Source organism: Lactuca sativa, chromosome 5 (assembly GCF_002870075.4).
Source record: "Lactuca sativa cultivar Salinas chromosome 5, Lsat_Salinas_v11, whole genome shotgun sequence".
NCBI classification, from domain to species: Eukaryota; Viridiplantae; Streptophyta; class Magnoliopsida; order Asterales; family Asteraceae; genus Lactuca; species Lactuca sativa.
Genome location: NC_056627.2, coordinates 83,997,093 through 84,017,892, shown reverse-complemented (window position 1 = coordinate 84,017,892; position 20,800 = coordinate 83,997,093).

Here is a 20,800-nt window from a genome sequence, read left to right as displayed (position 1 = left end):
ACCAATATTGTGTTAACCACCAGGAGGTCCGATCCAAACACCCCTAGTCAGCTCCTCCATTCGTTGCTTTCTACCCCCTTGCGCGCCACATCATCTTCTTAGAAATCGTTGATCGTTGCCCACAATCTATCATTCTCAACCAAAACTAGACCAATTGACTACCCACATTGTCGTCAATGGCGACAATGTTAGATATAGGGTTTTCAAACCACCATATCCACCGCTAGATCTTTTCAAGTAGTACAGGCTTGAAGGTTCGACGTTATAAGGTTGTGCCTGGGTTATGGAAGCCAACGAATGGAGGAACTGACCAAGTAGTATGATTTTGTGGTGTAAGCTAATCAAAGGCAACAAATAGAGGAACTAACAGGGGTGTTTGGTTGGACTTTTTGGTGGTTAAAATAGTGATGGTTCTAGTGGAAAATGATCGGCTTGGTGACAAATATAAAAGATTCTGACGGATTATGAAGAGGTTGTCGCAGGTGGCTACTGGATAGCGGCGTTGGGTGAAACACGTTGGTAGTGTCTCTGTCGGACCTCCAATGAAGGTGATTAACGGTGGTCCCGACGATTTTCGACAGTGAAATGCGGTGCTTTTGTGTATTCCAAAAACTTTGTGGTAGAACCAATAAACTAAAAAGAATTTGTAACGCCCATAGATCCGGGCTAGTAAATTTAGAGATAATAGGGGTCGAAAACGACTTTTCGACAAAATATTATTTAGAATAATTAATCTTAACCAAGTTTTAGAATATGTCTCAAGGGTTCCGTACATATAAAGAGACCCGAAATCTGAGTTATAATGAAGAAGTTATGACCCGTCGAAGTTTAGCGACGGAACCAGCACAGCATCGCGAAGACGTAAATAGTGAATTTATGATAGAGCTTATTTTAGCCTTAGTAATCTAAATGAAAGTCATAGAATATGTTAACCTGAGAGCGTCCATAAAAAGAACGCCCAAAATCTGACTTCTTATGAGGACGTTATGATTTTTCGAAGTTTCGACTTAGCGGTGTACAGCCCGAAGTTCGAGTATTAGATTGAGCAGTTTTTAGCTGACACAACCTAAACGAGAATCGAAGATCTCGTTATTAGTAGCGTAACGATAAGAAGACATATGAAAATGGACATCTGATAAAGAAGTTATGAGATTTTAATGGACCAATCCTGCCCCAGCCTGTTAAAAATATAACTTTAAAAAAATAAAGTCAAAATTAACCGAGGAAGTCTAAACGAAAGTTGTAAAGTACATCTCCACCTACGTGTGGATATAAATAACGTCAAAAACGGAGTTCGTATGAAGGAGTTACAAATTATAATAGCATATTTACGTATTAAATAAAGTATAAATCATATATACGTACACATATATATACATATGTATATATCATTAGAAAGGTATCGACGATGTGGTCATTATAAGACTAATGTTGAGTTCTTTCGACATTATTTTAGTACAAATATCGTTAAATCTATTTAAAATAATATTATAAAGGGGTGTTTAGTCGTTTATATAACTATAAGGTCATTAAGTAATTATGGAGGGTAGTTTTTGTAAATTCAATTGCTATAAATAAGAGGCTTGGGCTCTCATATTTCTTGCACCATTATCTTGATTCAAGAGTCTTTCTCTTCTTATCCCCCGAGCATTTCGGTCCCTCGTGATTCGACTTCTCTTTCTGTAGTTTTAGTATAGTAGGGTGAGCGCTGAAGCGCTACACGAATCTTTCTTAGAAAGATTCAGCGACGAAGTTCTGCCCCTGCAGAGCCCGACTCCTAGCTAAAATCCCCTTGTAAGTTTCGTCGAAGGAAATTATTTTAAAGTAAACAAAGCGTTGTCCGAGTACCGAGTCACCACCTTCTCAGGTGAGTGGATAGTTACTTTCGTCTTACACATAGATATGAAGTATTTTATATAAACTACGTGTTATGTGTGCATATTATCTGAATACTTGTTGTCTATGCTAGATGAACGTTTTTTTTATACATGTTTTAAATGATTTGAACTGTATACGTATTTTAAATATACAAGTATGTTGGGTATGAGATGGGTAGATGAATGATGAGAGATAAAAGATGATGTGAGTAAACATTAGCAACTATAGACTTAGTGCCTAACAAATAACATCGGCAACTATGGACTTAGTGCCTATTGGACAAACACTGGTAGCTATGGACTTAGTACCTATTAGATAAACACCGGTAGCTATGGATTTAGTACCCAACAGCTATGGAATTAGTGTTTTATGAACGAGCATTGGCAGCTATGGATTTAGTGTCAGTCCTATAACTCTGGAAGCAAAGGACTTCAGAATGAACGAATGGGGGATAGATGACTCTTAGGATAGATCCTTAAGAGTAAACAAGATAATGGGGATGGGTAATTGGGTCGATTGTTTGATTGTTTAAACATAATAATTATATTATTGTGGGTTAAAAACCCTATGTACTCACCAGGTTTCCCAACCTGACCCACTCAGTTTATTTATATTACAAGTTTTGAGATGAAGTCACTTTACACTGAGAGATTAAAGAGATGTGGATCACTAGTGTAAATAAATGTAAGTTCTGTTTATGCTTATGTTTCTATATTGACGATGACATCCCAAATGTTTTAAAACGAATTAAAAATATTTTTCTTCGGAAATGCTTTGATAACGTATTTATCATGTTTTACTGAGAACAAATACCGCAACATTTTTATTAAAAGAGGTACTTTGATTTTTATAAAGCATAAACAAAATCGGTCTTTTCTGGCCGTGAAAATGTGGATGTCACAGAATTCATATTATATATTTAAAATAAATTAATGATCCACTAAATACTGTTTATTATATATATATATATATATATATATATATATATATATATATATATATATATAATAAATTAAATATAATAATCCAGTAAAAAAATCTAATAATTTTTTTAAAATAATCAAATAAAAAAATTTAAAACAATAGTTAAAAAAAATTAGTAATATATAAATATTATATATTAAAAATAAAATTAACTGATATATAATAATCAGATAAAAAAATAATCCAATAAAATTAAAATTAAAAAAAGAAGTAATGTATAATAGTTCAATAAAATTAAAAAAAGAAAGAAGAATTAATATATAATAATTCAATAAATTTTAAAAGAATAATTGCAGAAATGATCCTTATAATTTGGTAAAAAAAGCTAACTACAAAAATGGTCTTTGAAGGTAAAATTGTCATTTTTAAAAAGTTAACAACCAAATGTTAAAGTTAACGAAATATGGACCAAAACCACAACTAAACCACCAAATGATGACATTTTTTGCTAATAAACTTTTTTATAGACCTTACCCAAAGAAATCGGCAAACCATAGGGACCATTTTTGCAATCCCTTAAATTTACACCAATCTACACTTTTAGTTAAGTTTTTCAAATTTTGAAATGGGTCGTCGGGTTTCTAAAATTTGCATTATGATTCTTGAAGTTGTTACCATCTAAGATGATCTATTAAATGTGTAAAAAGATTATTATACCATTCTTTTTGTTATCTCTATTATATTGACATTTTTAAATAATGTATGGATAATTTATGTAAAGTCTTAAAGAAAACTCCCAAAAGTCTATTAGCCCCATTCTTCCCCATGAATAACATTTTTTCCTCTTTCACTATGGCGATCGACAGGCATATTGTAACATCCCAAACGTCAACCCTTAAATTTTTGAAAATTAAAGTGTATGTTTTATCAAAAGGTTTTATTCATAACCATTAATAAAATCATAAAGTTATCTTTTGCATTACATCAACATAATCGTAGTAAAATGTGGAAGCTAAGTCTTGTTTTGAAACCCATATCGCAACATAGAGTAGATGAACTAGATGTTATGTCCATTCGAGAATGCCTAGATATCACAATCATGTTAGCCCCTTGCCCTTCGAACCTGAAAAACAACTAAAGACATAAAGTAGCAATTGTAAGCCTAAGGCTTAGTAAGTAGTCACAACACTCATCCATTATACAGATCATGTGCAATACACATAAATACACATAAACATCAGGTGATAAATCACATATTACTTACATTATCACATATAACTAAACACATAATATATGTTAGCATTCTGTTGATGGGTCACAACTATAACCTCCCTCCGAGAGACTATTCTCTAGTTGCCCTGCATCGACCACCTACCAATATTGGGACCTTCAGTGGTCAACCACCTACCCACGTTGGGACCTTTAGTGCTCTTTAGGGGTGCAAACCAGGCTCGACTCGGGCTCGTTTAAGTTATATGAGGTTCGAGCTCGAGCTCGTAAAGAATTATACAAGCTTGGCTCGGGCTCGAGCTCGGGCTCGACTCATTTTTTATCTGACGTGTCTAAATAAGCTTAAGTTCGGCTCGAGCTCGTTAAGAAGCTCGTTTACTAATACCGTAAATCCATAATTCCCATGATATGTTTTTATTTTAATATAATAAAATAATAATAAATTATACTATATAAAGGCTTGTTTATGTAACGCCCGGGTTTCAGGGCTAAGCATTTTTGTCAATGTAATAGTCTAGGTCAACTCTTGTAACTCTTTTTGAAGTAATAAAGATGAAATATTTGAGTATTATGTGAATTATATGTGTTTATTATTTAATTATAAATGTATAATTAATAAAGAATAAAAATGAGCGTCAAAATTAAAGTGTGAGATAATCCTGATATCTCTACATAAAGTTGTAGAATATGTTTCAAGGTTTCCGTGCATATAAGGAACGCCGAAATCCGAGTTATAACGAAGAAGTTATGACCCGTCGAAGTTTCACGACAGAACCGGCACGATACCGGGAAGCATGAATAGTGAATTTACGATAGAGCGAGATTTAGCCTTAGTGATCTAAACGAAAGTCGTAGAATATGTTAAACTAAGAACATCGATAAAAAGAACGCCCAAATCTGACTTCGTATGAAGAAGTTATGAGATTTTAAACAGACCAATCCTGTCCCGGCTTGTTAAAAATATAACTTTAAAAATAAATTCAAAATTAGCCGACGGAGTCTAAACGAAAGTTATAGAGTACGTCTTCACCTACGCGTGGATATAAAGAACGTCAAAAACGGAGTTCGTATGAACGAGTTACAAATTATAATAGCATATTTACGTATTAAAATAAAGTATAAATCATGTATACGTACACATATATATACATATGTATATATCATTAGAAAGGTATCGACGAGGCGGTCATTATAAGACTAATGTTGAGTTTTTTCGACATTAGTTTAGTACAAATATCATTAAATCCATTTATAATAGTATTATAGAGGGGTGTTTAGTTGTTTATATAACTAAAAGGTCATTAAGTAATTATGGAGGGTAGTTTTTGAAAATTCAATTAGTATAAATAAGAGCCTTGGGCTCTCATATTTCTTGCACCATTCTCTTGATTCAAGAGTCTTTCTCTCCTTATCCCCTGAGCATTTCGGTCCCTCATGATTCGACTTCTCTTTCTGTAGCTTAGTATAGTAAGGTGAGCGCTGAAGCGCTGCACGAATCCTTCTTAGAAAGATTCAGCGACGAAGTTCTGCCCCTGCAGAGCCCGACTCCTAGCTAAAACCCCCTTGTAAGTAAGTTATGCTTACCTTATTTTAATATAGCTTATATTTAAAATTAGTATTGTTATTATGAACTTATAATAAATATTTGAGCTATTATTATAACTTATATAAGTGTCGTTATAATATTTTTTTTAACTACTCGCGGTACGGAGAATCTGGTTTAAAGGGCCGCATAGGGTTGTTGGATTTCAGAAGTGCTATATGCCAAAATGGTCCTGCCCTCCGGTGTTTTATGTCTGCCCCTGTCTGTACATAGTGGTTGGAAAATATTGTTTAACGCTTATATAATAATAATAATACTAAGACTAATAGTTGGTCACGGTAGATATTAGACTAAAATTTAGCGATAATAATGTTAGGTTTCGTCGAAGGAAAATAGAATCGTTAGAAGCAAGCGCTGCCCGATTTTGGAATCATCACCTTAACATGTGAGTGCATAGTTACTTTCAACTTACACATAGATATGAAGTATTTTATATAAATTACATGCTATGTGTGCATATTATCTGAATACTTGCTATCTATGCTAGATGAACGTTGTTATACATGTTTTCAATGATTTAAACTGTATATGTATTTTATATCTACGAAAATGTTGGGGTAAAACATGGGTAGATGCAATAGGTGATGTGTGATAAAATGATGAGAGGCCTCGATGTTGATGTTGTTGATTCTGTCATCTAGCGGAGTATGGATGACGACCACGGACTCTTCTAGACAGTCCAGTGGAACACTAGCAGGCTCGCAACCTGTAGGTGTTTGTGAACGATATGTTCACCGGTGTACTCCATCCCCCACATGGTTGCCTTTAGGACATTTATTGCTGAGGAATCCCCTTAGCAGTAGTGTCCGTCCCGATGATGATCCTTAGGCTAGGTCCCTTATGATAGGTGTTTAGGGACGTAAAGTGAGGATAACGGGAACGGGTAATCGGGTTATTGTTGATCGATGAAATTAATAAACTTATTTATTGTGGGTTGAAAACCCTATGTGCTCACCAGGCTCCCAAGCCTGACCCACTCAGTTTTATGTATTACAGGTAGTGGCGCATGAGCATAGGTGTGATGTTTTGGACGAGGGATTACGGATATAGGCCTGTAGATATGAAATAATGTAGTAAGGCTTATATTGTACTGTTTATGCTTTTGATCTGTACGAACATGACATCCCGAGTCTTTTAATGAAATACATTTCTATGGAAATGCTTTTGATAAATCTTTATCATATTTTTGTTTTGGGACAAATTCCGCAACACTTTCATTTAAAATGTAACTCTGATTTTTAAACAAAGCATAAACAAATCGGTCTTTTCTGGCCGTGATTTTGGGGATGTCACAGTTTAGGCTCGCGAGCCTATTCGAGCTTAATGACATAGGCTCGAGCTCGAGCTCATTTAATAAGTGAGCTTAATATTAAGCTCGAGCTCGGCTCGAGCTCGTTTAAAATCGATTTCGAGTCGAGCTTTTAACGATTCGATCTCGAGTAGCTCGCGAGTAGCTTGGCTCATTTGCACCCCTAGTGCTCTTCACCATTACACCACCTACCCACATTGGGACCTTCAGTGGCATAACATCACATAGTCAACAAAATAAGTAAGTCATGAGAACTCACCTCACTAGAAAACATATACAATCTACACGCTCAAGTTGGAGGTATCAAGTCTTCCCCAAAACTACACAATAAGTAACCCTAATTTAAAATTAAAGTAAAACCTATATTTATACTTCTTTATCGAGTCTAAGCCTATTTAAAAGCTAATCCAGGAGCAAAAGACCATTTTGCCCCTCTCCAAGACCCAAACCCAAACCAACTTGTAATACATGATGTGGGTTATGTTTTTAATATTAACACTCAACCAAAATCAAGTTTCATGAGACAAAAACCTTCCTGAAATGAATTTCTTCGATTTGTGAGTTCCGAGACAAAACTCAAATAAAGGAGTCGTTTCTTGGTCCAAAGCACCAATAGGAAACCAAATGAGTTAGGGAAGTCAAAGTATAGGGCCCATTAACCTTAAGAAAGGTCTAAAATACATCTAAGAGTTTGAAAACTATTGGGATTCGTTCAATACTTAAGAACTCGATAAATATGCAAAAATGTAACTTCATGTGCATTTTGATATGACTATTCTTTATTTAGGAGTACAATCTTATTTCTAGGTATCAAAGGTACTTAGAAGTGACCTAACCATGGGTGGAACCTATTGTACTTAGTAGAAAACATTTTTTGATATAAAAACCCAAAATTAAAGTGTATAAGAAGATTTAATGCCCTTTAAAGCTATAAACTTGTTTCTTGTTGCCTATACTTGACATCACATGCTAAAGGGACTAAAATACACCTTTAGCATGAGATATAAGATCCAACAACCCATACAACTCCAAAGAAAACAACCAAAATAGAATATCCCGCCATATGCTCGGTTCTTGAGAGGTGTTGATGTTTTTGGTGGGTTATTTTCGAGAGTTAACACATTTGAATGACTTATAAAGTCTATATGAAGACTAATACAAGTTTAACAGTGGTTTGAGAGCTTGCAACTCATCAAACACCCAAGGAAAAGTCGACATAACCTAAATCCCATTAAAATGGGTTATCCATCAAAATAGAGACTGCCGGAAGAACATTTGGTACACCATCTCATCATTCAAGCCTCACTATCATTCATTCTCACTCTTCTAGACCCTTGTGCATATTCAAAGTTCATTTCTTAATGATTCCTAGTACTTAGATCTAGGTTTTCCATGGTTTTCTTCATGTTATAACTAATAAGAGTGTTAGGGTTCTAGAAAGTTGCCGACTTTATGGATCCACAGGGTCCTTTTTATGGATTAAGATCATGGATCTGAAGTTTCATAGAACCTTGAGCTTTTGCATGAGATCTTGGCCATATTTTGCACCATTTTAGACCTAGCTTGTGTTTAAGGCATGTATTTGCCATGCATGCCTAAAAAGCCACGATATTTATGATGTTTTGAAGTTGGTAAGACATCCTGAAAGTTTTGGTTGCTTTTGTGAAAGGAATAAGAGCTTATTGCATCAAGCTATTATGAGCTTTCCCCATGATGTGAGAACTTGTGGCTTACGACGTGAGAATGGAATGACCCTAATTACCTTGTCTTACTAGGTCAAATAGAGTAATTTGAGTAGTAGATTGAGATTTGGTCCCTATTTGTTAAATAAGTGACCTGTAGAGCCGGTATTTGGAGCAGTGATCGGTGCAACTATCTTTTGGACTTTGAGGTAAGTTTTCCTCATTGTACTCATGGGTCGAAGGCACCAATTCCGACCTACTAGTTTGTGTTATGTATCTTGGTATATAGGATGTTGCTATGTTATAGTAAACTGTTAGACATAGTGGGTCGAAGGCACTAATTACATATACTTGTTGGTTATATGTTTATGTTTATTTGTTGCATATATCGACATAGTGCAGTTGGGTTGAGGCTTTACTGCTCTGTGTTGTAAGCCAACAAACTCAGGGCAATCCAGTTGGGAGACTGTGGGCCAGAGGCAATCCAGTTAGGAGACTATAGAGCCAACATGCATATTGATATATGTTTTTTGGTGTGGGGTATTTTGGGGGAAAATCACTAAGCTTTAAATTACAGTTTAATTTTATGGTTTCAGGTACATCTGAGGATAGGGGCAAGGCGAAGGCATGATTATACACATTATCCTGGGATTTATGTTGAGAGATGTTTGTGGATACTCTGACTTGATAACTATGTTTATAGATACTCTGATTTGATAATTATGCTTTTGGAAACATTGTTTTTAATGGCTTATGGAGTATATAATGGTTTTGAAAAATAAAAAATTTCACTATGATTTTTGGGTCGTTAGATGTCCTCTATAAAAAGACATTTTCGACTAATCATGGCCACAAAATAGCAATGAAATATTAAGTAGATGTCTACACGCCTCAACATAAACTTTTAATCACACGCAATACACTTTCCTGGTACTTAGCTTATAAAAGGCAACATATATAGACTGGTGTTGTTTCACTAGATCTTCACATTTTTAAAGATATATTATAAAAACTATTAACCGCACCGACACGACTAAAATTGACTTCAATTTGTTCCAACCATTAAAGCCCTAAGTGTCAAATGCATCATTAGCGAGTTGTAATTCAATATGACATCTAAATAAATAAAACACAAACAAAACGCTCTATTCATCTTTATATTATACTCTAGTCAGTTACCATATTAATTAAACCATATAGGGACAAAACGTCCTTGCATATTCCTAATTTTTGTTTAGGAATTTACGACCACATAGTTGAAAAGATCATTTAAGTCAATAATGGCATCTTATTGAAAGATCTTTATGCTCAAGAATATTTATGAAATGATATTTTCTAATAACATATGATCTTATATGGTTACACCTTAAAACAAATAAAAACTTATTGATTATTTATTAAGTAATATGATTATTAATAAATAACATCAACACTTGTATTTAGTTAGGAATTTTTTTTATGCAAATAATAATAAAGGGAATAACTAGTTATTTATATCATATAATATGGTTAAATAAATTGTTTATACCATTTTAATGTAGCACCCGGTTCCTGGTACGTAAATGTTATTTGAGTATTTCCTTTCTTTTAGCCTTGGACTCGGCAAGTCATAGGTCCGACTCGCCGAGTGGATGCGCGACCCGGTACACGTTTAAGTTGGTGACTCGGCGAGTCCATATCCTGGACTCAGCGAGTCACAACTGTTGGATGAAACCCTAAGTTTCAGGGGTTTGCACCCTATTTAAAGGACTTATCAGCCCCAAGCCGGCCCCCATTGACCCTTAAAGCCCTGTATCTCTCGTTCTAAGCTATTCTTTGAGAGTTTGAGGTTAGTGGGTGTGTTTTTGAAGGCTTTGAAAGAGGAAGGAAGTAGATCCAGAAGAAGGGAAGCCATCCAAGCATTATTTGTGTTCTTCCAGCAGTTCCTTTGAGGTATAACTCGTTTTCCCCTTGATTCTATGCTTAAAACTTCATTTGGGTCCTTCTTGATCTAATCCCCAAGCTTGTATGTGCATTGTATGTTGTAATAAGGCATTTGGCCTTTGGATCTAGGCAAGATTGAGCTCCAGGAGCTCAGATCTGTTAGCTTTTTGGCTCCATGTTGCTTGTTAGCCCTAGGTCTACCCTTTTGAGACATTTTGAGCCCTAAAATCCATATTGGTGAATATCCACACGTAAAGTTGGAAACTTTACGTGTGATTCGTGCCCTAGAAGTCCAGATCTATGAATGGCATGGACTGGAATCGAGCAAATCGGTATATTTTAGGAGTGCATGGCAACGACTCGGCGAGTCTGCTCGCGAGTCTTCGAGTTTGTCCCCTTTTTCGTAGTGTCGAATGAGCAGTGAGTCACAGGGTGTGACTTAGTGAGTCGGAAGCTTAACCCATCTATGGAGGTACTCGGCGAGTCAATGCCCTGACTCGGCGAGTTCAAGGCAATCTCCTTAGATCAAGAACAGACTCGACGAGTTGTTCATACAACTCGGCGAGTCTTAGCATGAGTGTTCTTCGGATGAAGATGAACTCGACGAGTTGTTCATACAACTCGGCGAGTAGGATGAAGGACTTGAATATTGGTCATGAAGGCGAACCCGTCGAGTCGTCGCCTAACTCGACGGGTAGGATCGGGATTCAGGGCAGTCGTTTGCGTAGGGACTCGGCGAGTTGGAAAGCCAACTCGGCGAGTCGAGGTCAACTGAAAGTTGACTCTGACTTTGACTTAGGGCAAGGTCAGGGGTAAAATGGTCATTTTACCCAAAGGTCAGTGAGCAGTGTTTGATTGAGTATATTGTGGGAATTGCAGCCGGAGGGTTTCCGGAGCAGCAGCAGCAGCAGTAGTAGGTGATCAGTTCCCACACAGACCAGCAGCTATTTCGAGGTGAGTTTCCTTCCCAGTAGGAACGGGTCTAAGGCACCAAGGCCGACCCGTGTAGACGAGATGCTAGTACTAGAGTGTGGGCCGAGCCCGTATCTCTGTTGTAGCTAAGTACGATATATGTGTTAATATGATAGAATTGCTTATACTTGTTGTCTGCGTGATACTTGTATGTTATGGGTTAGTGGTTGAGTGTGGGCAGGGCCCGTATCTCTCCGAGGTCGGAGTGTGGGCTAGGCCCGTATCTCCCAGATAGCGAAGTGTGGGCAGGGCCCGTATCTTCACAAGTATGGGCGAGGCCCGTATCTCCCGGCTAGCGAAGTGTGGGCAGGGCCCGTATCTTCCCGAGTGTGGGCAAGGCCCGTAACTCCTAGCTGAATAATGGTTGTTATATGTTGCATGGTATGTGGTATTATGGGGGAACTCACTAAGCTTTGTGCTTACAGTTTTCAGTTTTGGTTTCAGGTACCTCCTCAGCTAGGGGAAAGGAGCCGGCGCGGTAGCGGCACGTCACGCACACACTCTCCGGTTTCCGCATTTACGAGCTTCACTGGGATTTGTACTCTGATATTTTAATTGAATGTATGAATTGGCTTTTAGACATGGTTCACTGGTGTGATATTTTGATCAGACAACGTTTTAGCCTTTTATATTTTCTAAAAGTAATGTTTTTAAAACGAAATTTTTGGTCATGAAAATTCGGTCGTTACAAGTTGGTATCAGAGCCCTGGTTTGAGGGATTCGGACACACCTTCGGGAGTGTCTGGACTCAAATCAAGGGATTAAAGGATTTTCTAAAAGAAAATGTTTTCTAAAATGGAGAAAAGAGTTTTGAAATAACGAAGTGTGTGATGTGCACGACCGGCCGAGCTCAAGTAAGTATTCCCCAAAGCACCCATACCGGTTTATGTTGTGTTTATCAGCTTTCGTAGAACAGCATGCTAGAATAGGACTAAGGATCTAGGAGTGATGTCTTATGTGCCTGCTATTTGTGTTTTAGTTGTATGAAAAATTGCATGCTAGTTATCGGGTAGACAGTAAGTAGGATAGCCTGATTAGGTTATGCCTGGTAGTATGAGCTTAGCACTTTATGCTAGCTCAGTTCTTGAAGGTGATAGAGTTAGTTGAGATTGTTACCCTTATCTGAATGCTGCTTGCTTCGTGCTTCGTGGGACTCTGAATAATGGGAGTTAGCCATTAGGCGAATGCGTCACGTCACGTGTGACCAGGGTTGAATAATCTTAGAGTGCCGGATTTGATCCTACTGCGCAGCTCTTGTTTGAGTCCAACCGTTGTAGGGACGAGTCGGATACTCGAAGGATTATTTGGGCCTCGTCACATGTGATGGTATTCGGGTAATGGCTAACTGGCATTACAAGAAGGCCTATACCAGCTGAGGACTGGTTAGAGTGGAACTAGAGATTTCCCTAGGGCAAGCCTAGGATAAGTATAGCAGTGATCAGCAGTAGTGAAAGGGATCTGGTGGAGTCGAGGCAATCCTTGAAGAAGGTACGGATAGATGTGGAAGGTAGTATGGGCCCGTACTACTGAAAGCAGAGGATCTGTAACCGAACCAAGGATGGCCAAGATAAGACCAGGGAACTTGTAAGTAGATGTGATCCCTCAGGGAGTATGAGTATCATTAATGATTGTTGTGATGTATTGCATAATGGTGGTGCTTCGATCGAGGCCGGTAGATGGCGGCTCAGGAGAGGGGTCAGGTTCGGGATCAGGTTCCGAGCCAATTGATGAGGGGCTACGCGAGTTCATCGCGTCAGAGATCACCAGGGGTATCCTTGAGTCGACTCCCATTATTTTTGGGTCGATCAAGGAAGGGATCATGGAGTTGATGGAGGATCGCCTTCGGGCATTCAGGAGTGATATGGCATCTAGCCAGTCGGGATCTCGCACGCTGTCCTTCAAGGACTTCAGGGGCAGCGGTGCGCCGAATTTCCATGGGGTGAAAGACCCCATTGTTGCCAGGCGATGGATTGCAGACATCGAGTCTGCCCAGTTGACTAGCTTCTGCCCCGAGGGGTCGAAGGTGAGGTATGCAACAGGATGTCTACGGGACCGAGCCCGGGATTGGTAGGAGTCAGTGGGTGACTCGTTGGGAGCCTCAGCTATCGAGGCTATGACCTGGTCGGACTTTGTGACCAGGTTCAGGGTAGAGTTCGCACTGGCGGTCGAGCTTCAGCAGCTGGCCAGGGAGTTTCTTGACATGAGGCAGACGACGGAGACTATGGCGGAGATCACCACCAAGTTCAGGGAGAGGGCTTTGTTGGTGCCCCAGTATGCCGGTGACGAGGACATGAGGAGGACTCGTTACCATGATATGCTACGAGCTGACATCTGGGAGCATGTTAGCTTTTCGGCTTGCCCTACCCTAGACTCCATGATTGCCAGGGCAAGGGAGAGGGAGATAGATTTGGAGCACATCCGGAAACGGAAACTAGAGGAGGGTCAGGCAGGAGGGGCTTCGGGGAAGAAGCCCAATGAATCAGATGGTAAGCCGAAAGGTCAGTCAGGACCGAGCCGCTGTGGGAAATGCGGCAGGACACATGTGGGGGCATGTAGGATGGGTTCAGTAGGCTGCTACAAGTGCGGCAAGGCAGGGCACTTTAGCAGGGATTGTACTGCTCCAGTTTCAGCTATTCAGACATTGGAGTTGCTGTGTTTTCACTGCAATCAGAGGGGCCACAAGAAGGCCAATTGCCCCCAGTTGACAGTTTCAGCGCCAGTGAAGGCGCCAGCTCCAGCGACCCTGCGGATCACGGATGGTCGGCAGGGCAAGGCAGAGGCTCCAGTGGTGAGGAGCCGGGCATTTCAGCTGACTACCGAGGAGGCACGCGCCGCACCCGATGTGGTGACGGGTATGATTCTTTCCCTCTATCTTATTTTTATGATGTTATGTTATTGATATGTGCTCTGTATGCTTTAGGATCGTTCCATGTGAACGACATCCCAGCTCAGGTATTGTTTGATTCGGGTGCATCCCGATCGTTTGTTTCTCTTGCGCTTAGCAAGAGGTTTCATGAGGCTTCAGGAGAGTTAGATTGTCCTTTAGAGGTAGAGATTGCTGATGATCGTTCGGTGCGAGCATCGATGGTATTCCGAGATTGCGTTCTGCGGTTGTTCGAGGAGCGTTACTTGGTAGACTTGGTTCCCATACCATTGCGTGGGAACAAGGTGATTATTGGCATGGATTGGTTGAGCCCTAATGGGGCGGTGATAGATTGTGCGCAGCAGCTAGTGCGGGTCAGGAACCCAAGTGGGGGAGAGTTAGTAATTCATGGAGAAAGGCCGCAGTGTGGACCCGCTGTATGTTCAGCAGTGAGGGCTAGGCGCTATCTCCAGCAGGGATGCGCAGGTTATGTCGCGTATGTGATGGATACCCGAGAGGCGGGTAATGCATCGATGAGCGAGGTTCCGGTGGTTCGGGACTTTGCAGACGTCTTCCCAGAGGAGCTTCCTGGGATACCTCTGGAGCGACAGGTGGAGTTCAGGATCGACCTTGTTCCTGGTGCGGCTCCGATAGCCAAGGCACCGTATCGGTTGGCTCCTCCCAAGATGCAGGAGTTGTCTACGCAGCTGCAGGAGCTGCTAGACAAGGGGTTCATTCGTCCGAGCAGTTCGCCCTGGGGAGCCCCGATTCTGTTTGTGAAGAAGAAGGACGGGTCGCATCGGATGTGTATAGATTATCGGGAGCTAAACAAGGTAACGGTGAAGAACCGTTACCCGCTTCCGAGGATTGATGACCTCTTTGACCAGCTTTAGGGCGCATCTTGGTTCTCCAAGATAGATTTGCGTTCGGGTTATCATCAGATTAGGGTCAGGGAGGAGGATATGCAGAAGACCGTGTTTCGGACGCGCTATGGCCATTATGAGTTCGTGGTGATGCCGTTTGGGCTCACCAATGCTCCTGCCGCGTTCATGGACCTCATGAACCGTGTATGCAGACCGATGCTGGACCGGTCTGTGATAGTCTTTATCGATGATATCTTGGTTTATTCCAAGACCCGGGAGGAACATGAGGAGCATCTGAGAGAGGTGTTAGAGACCCTGAGGAGGGAGAGCTTGTATGCCAAGTTCTCCAAGTGTGAGTTTTGGTTGCGCGAGGTGCAATTTCTGGGACACCTCGTCAACCAGAACGGGATTCTGGTCGATCTGGCAAGGTCGAGGCCGTGATGAGATGGGAGGTTCTGAAGTCTCCATCTGAGATTCGGAGTTTCCTGGGATTGGCAGGCTACTATCGGAGATTTATCCAGGATTTCTCCAAGATAGCCGTGCCCCTGACGCGGCTGACGAAGAAAGCCGCGGTCTTTCGGTGGGGACCCAAGCAGCAGGCTGCATTTGAGACGCTGAGACAGAGATTGTGTGAGGCGCCGATCTTAGCCCTGCCAGAGGGCGTAGAGGATTTTGTGGTTTATTGTGATGCGTCCATTTCTGGGTTGGGCGCGGTGCTGATGCAAAGGGGGCATGTCATTGCTTACGCTTCGAGGCAGCTCAAGCCTCACGAGGCGAACTACCCGACGCACGATTTGGAGTTGGGGGCGGTGGTATTTGCCCTCAAGATTTGGCGACATTACCTCTATGGGGTTCGGTGTACCATCTACACGGACCATAAGAGTTTGAGGTACCTCATGGATCAGCCGAATCTGAACATGAGGCAGCGACGGTGGTTGGATGTGGTGACGGATTATGATTGCGAGATCCTTTACCACCCGGGGAAGGCCAATGTGTTGGCCGATGCGCTTAGCCGCAAGGCGGCGCCGATCAGGGACGTTTGCATGAGGATGACCGTGGTGACTCCCCTGTTGGAGCAGATTCGAGAGGCTCAACAGGAGGCTATCAAGGAGGAGCATCGGAAGAGCGAGCGTGTAGTAGGTCAGGTTTCCTCCTTCGATTATGATAGCCGAGGATTATTGACACTACACCGTAGGGTGTGGGTGCCGTATCACGGAGGCGTGCGCCAGATTTTGATGGAGGAGGCGCACAAGTCCCGATTCTCTATTCATCTCGGGGCGACGAAGATGTATAGGGATCTTCGTCTAGACTATTGGTGGCCCTGCATGAAGCGGGATGTGGCATGGTATGTCGAGCGATGTTTGACCTGCAGGAAGGTCAAGGCCGAACATCAGAGACCGCATGGCAAGATGCAGCCGTTGGATATTCCACTGTGGAAATGGGAAGATATCACGATGGATTTTATCACGAAGCTTCCTAGGACCGCACGTGGAGTGGATTCGATTTGGGTCATCGTGGATAGATTGACCAAGAGTGCTCACTTTATTCCGATTCAGGAGAGCATATCGGCCGAGAAATTGGCCGACATCTATATCAGGGAGATTGTGGCACGGTATGGGGTGCCAGTATCGGTGATCTCGGACAGGGATGTGCGTTTTACTTCCAGGTTTTGGAAGAGATTCCATGACGAGTTAGGCACTCGTCTGCATTTTAGCACTGCCTTTCACCCGCAGACGGATGGGCAGAGCGAGCGGACCATCCAGACTCTGGAGGATATGCTGCGGGCGTGCGTACTAGATTTCAGTGGTAGCTGGGATACCTATCTTCCCCTGGCCGAGTTCTCCTACAACAACAGCTATCACGCGAGTATCGACCGCCCTCCCTTCGAGATGTTGTACGGACGGAGGTGTAGGACCCCGATATGCTGGGGTGAGGTTGGCCAGAGAGTCATGGGAAGCACCGAAGTGGTGCTCAAGACGACTGAGAGGATCCAGCAGGTCCGGAGCAGGCTTCAGACTGCTCAGAGTCGGCAGAAAAGTTATGCCGACAAGCGTCGATCCGATTTAGAGTTCCAGGTTGGGGATATGGTTCTCCTGAAGGTGTCTTCGTGGAAAGGCGTCATCCGATTCAGGAAGCGGGGCAAGCTGGGCCCGCGATTCATCGGACCGTTCAGGGTCGTAACCCGGGTGGGCAAGGTAGCATATAGGCTGGATCTGCCAGCCGAGCTTAGCCAGATCCACAACACTTTCCATGTTTCGCAGTTGCGAAAGTGCCTAGTAGACGATTCTGCAGTAGTACCTTTGGAGGATATTCAGGTTGATGACAGCCTGAATTACATTGAGCGCCCAGTCGCAATCCTCGACAAGAAGTCGAAGGATTTGAGGAACAAGAAGGTGGAGCTAGTGAAGGTGCAATGGAAACACCGCAAAGGTTCGGAATGGACTTGGGAGCCGGTGGACGAGATTATGGAGCATTATCCCGAGCTGTTTCAGGATCGAGCAGCAGACTTCGAGGACGAAGTCTAAAATAAGTGGGGGAGATTTGTAGCACCCAGTTCCTGGTACGTAAATGTTATTTGAGTATTTCCTTTCTTTTAGCCTTGGACTCGGCGAGTCATAGGTCCGACTCGCCGAGTAGATGCGGGACCCGGGACACGTTTAAGTTGGTGACTCGGCGAGTCCATATCCTGGACTCGGCGAGTCACAGCTGTTGGATGAAACCCTAAGTTTCAGTGGTTTGCACCCTATTTAAAGGACTTATCAGCCCCAAGTCGGCCCCCATTGACCCTTAAAGCCCTGTATCTCTCGTTCTAAGCTATTCTTTGAGAGTTTGAGGTTAGTGGGTGTGTTTTTGAAGGCTTTGAAAGAGGAAGGAAGTAGATCCAGAAGAAGGGAAGCCATCCAAGCATTATTTGTGTTCTTCCAGCAGTTCCTTTGAGGTATAACCCGTTTTCCCCTTGATTCTATGCTTAAAACTTCATTTGGGTCCTTCTTGATCTAATCCCCAAGCTTGTATGTGCATTGTATGTTGTAATAAGGTGTTTGGCCTTTGGATCTAGGCAAGATTGAGCTCCAGGAGCTCAGATCTGTTAGCTTTTTGGCTCCATGTTGCTTGTTAGCCCTAGGTCTACCCTTTTGAGACATTTTGAGCCCTAAAATCCATATTGGTGAATATCCACACGTAAAGTTGGAAACTTTACGTGTGATTCGTGCCCTAGAAGTCCAGATCTAAGAATGGCATGGACTGGAACCGAGCAAATCGGTATATTTTAGGAGTGCATGGCAACGACTCGGCGAGTCGTTCATGTGACTCGGCGAGTCTACTCGCGAGTCTTCGAGTTTGTCCCCTTTTTCGTAGTGTCGAATGAGCAGTGAGTCACAGGGTGTGACTCAGTGAGTCGGAAGCTTAACCCATATATGGAGGTACTCGGCGAGTCAATGCCCTGACTCGGCGAGTTCAAGGCAATCTCCTTAGATCAAGAACAGACTCGACGAGTTGTTCATACAACTCGACGAGTCTTAGCATGAGTGTTCTTCGGATGAAGATGAACTCGACGAGTTGTTCATACAACTCGGCGAGTAGGATGAAGGACTTGAATATTGGTCATGAAGGCGAACCCGTCGAGTCGTCGCCTAACTCGACGGGTAGGATCGGGATTCAGGGCAGTCGTTTGCGTAGGGACTCGGCGAGTTGGAAAGCCAACTCGGCGAGTCGAGGTCAACTGAAAGTTGACTCTGACTTTGACTTAGGGCAAGGTCAGGGGTAAAATGGTCATTTTACCCAAAGGTCAGTGAGCAGTGTTTGATTGAGTATATTGTGGGAATTGCAGCCGGAGGGTTTCCGGAGCAGCAGCAGCAGTAGTAGGTGATCAGTTCCCACACAGACCAGCAGCTATTTCGAGGTGAGTTTCCTTCCCAGTAGGAACGGGTCTAAGGCACCAAGGCCGACCCGTGTAGACGATATGCTAGTACTAGAGTGTGGGCCGAGCCCGTATCTCTGTTGTAGCTAAGTACGATATATGTGTTAATATGATAGAATTGCTTATACTTGTTGTCTGCGTGATACTTGTATGTTATGGGTTAGTGGTTGAGTGTGGGCAGGGCCCGTATCTCTCCGAGGTCGGAGTGTGGGCTAGGCCCGTATCTCTCAGATAGCGAAGTGTGGGCAGGGCCCGTATCTTCACAAGTATGGGCGAGGCCCGTATCTCCCGGCTAGCGAAGTGTGGGCAGGGCCCGTATCTTCCCGAGTGTGGGCAAGGCCCGTAACTCCTAGCTGAATAATGGTTGTTATATGTTGCATGGTATGTGGTATTATGGGGGAACTCACTAAGCTTTGTGCTTACAGTTTTCAGTTTTGGTTTCAGGTACCTCCTCAGCTAGGGGAAAGGAGCCGGCGCGGTAGCGGCACGTCACGCACACACTCTCCGGTTTCCGCATTTACGAGCTTCACTGGGATTTGTACTCTGATATTTTAATTGAATGTATGAATTGGCTTTTAGACATGGTTCACTTGTGTGATATTTTGATCAGACAACGTTTTAGCCTTTTATATTTTCTAAAAGTAATGTTTTTAAAACGAAATTTTTGGTCATAAAAATTGGGTCGTTACATTTAAACCTATGGAAGACCAATGGTATATGTCATGTACATTCAAATAATAAGAATAAATGGTTAACACTTATTCTTTTTCTCTGTCATAAAACCATCCATACTTCCACTAGATATGGTTTATTGGTTGCTTTATCACTTTACTATGTCATAAAATCGTCCATACCTTCCACTAGGTATGGTTTATTGGTTACTTTATCACTTTACTATGTTGAATAACCCATATATTCAAAACTGAATTAACATGACCCATATATTCAAAACTCAATACCATAATTCATAAACTGTAAGTACAAGTTTTTAACTAAATTAAGACAAAATTGCAAAAATGACCCTTATGCTTATCAAAATTATGTGATTTTGGTCAAAAAATGTTTGGTGGTGCACCAGTGGTCCAAATTTGAATACTTAATGTGTTTTTCGTCCCTATCAACTTTAAAAGACTATTATACCCCTTATCTTTGTTTTTTATATTTAAATTAATATTTTTAGTGAATTAAAAATAGAAAAAGTGCATCCCTCTTTCTTTTTTTCTTTATTTATCTCTCTTTCTCTCTCTCTCTCTCTCTCTCTATATATATATATATATATATATATATATATATATATATATATATATATATATAAATGCCACCACCACCACCACTTAAACCTAAAACATTTTTTCGAGTTTGTTTTCAGCCTCTACATCAAAAAAACTCACTGCTGCTACCAGAAGTCGTCACCTCCCCCATCGAAGTCAACCACTATTCTTAAACGGAAAACGTGCTCGATGGGTTGTGCTCGGTTCATCATCACCACTACTTATATCACATATATGGTCCTCGAAAACCTATATTCTCACCATCACATGTCAACAACATCGCCCACCAGAGTTCATCTCAATCAAGATACAAATTTGGATCGAGAAATTCTTTGCCTCTATTTTATGTTGGTACATCGTCGA